Genomic DNA, 722 nt, shown 5'->3' on the forward strand with positions numbered 1-722 from the left:
CAAGCGAACTGCCTATTTATCCTAATTTTCGCCGTCAGTGCAAACAACAATTTTGAATTGTCTGCTATGATAAGTGCCTCACATCTAATGGAAAAAATGTATTTATCTTAACAAATAAATGAGTTAGTGGAAGACAAATGCATATTGGAGTATTATGTTACAGCTCGTGTATTGAATTACTGCATTTCAATTCTGTCAGACACGCTATCGTCATTGCAAAACAGTTACGTAACAGAGCGCTGTCCTCTTTTTTTTTTCTCTCTCTCTTATAAGATCATCCATTTTTCAATGTACATGTGTTTCTGCCATTTCAGAAGACGATTGCGTTTAATCTAAAAATTATCACCACAATGGAGAATGATTTAACCTCATTTGCCTAGCCAAGTACCGCCATCGTCCGCGGTTCAAGGTTCAAGCGCGATCTTGGCTATGTACTTGTTTATTGATAATTTCCTACTTATTCCAGTCTTCCAAGGAGAGGTGTCAGTCTCACAGCTGCAAAGGAAAGAATTAAAAAAAAAATGGTTTACACGTTTCATGTTGCAAGCTCACGGTAAATCACCAACATGCAAAATATTCAATGCAAAATTGGGAAATTCTGAATTGTTTGCAGTTTCATGTATCTGTCACTAATCCATTCCCCAAATCGATACATAAATATCCCTCAGACATAGAACACGAAATTGCTGAAAAAAAAAAGTTACAGACACATATTTTCGACC

Source organism: Penaeus monodon, chromosome 30, assembly GCF_015228065.2.
Source record: "Penaeus monodon isolate SGIC_2016 chromosome 30, NSTDA_Pmon_1, whole genome shotgun sequence".
Taxonomy (NCBI): Eukaryota; Metazoa; Arthropoda; class Malacostraca; order Decapoda; family Penaeidae; genus Penaeus; species Penaeus monodon.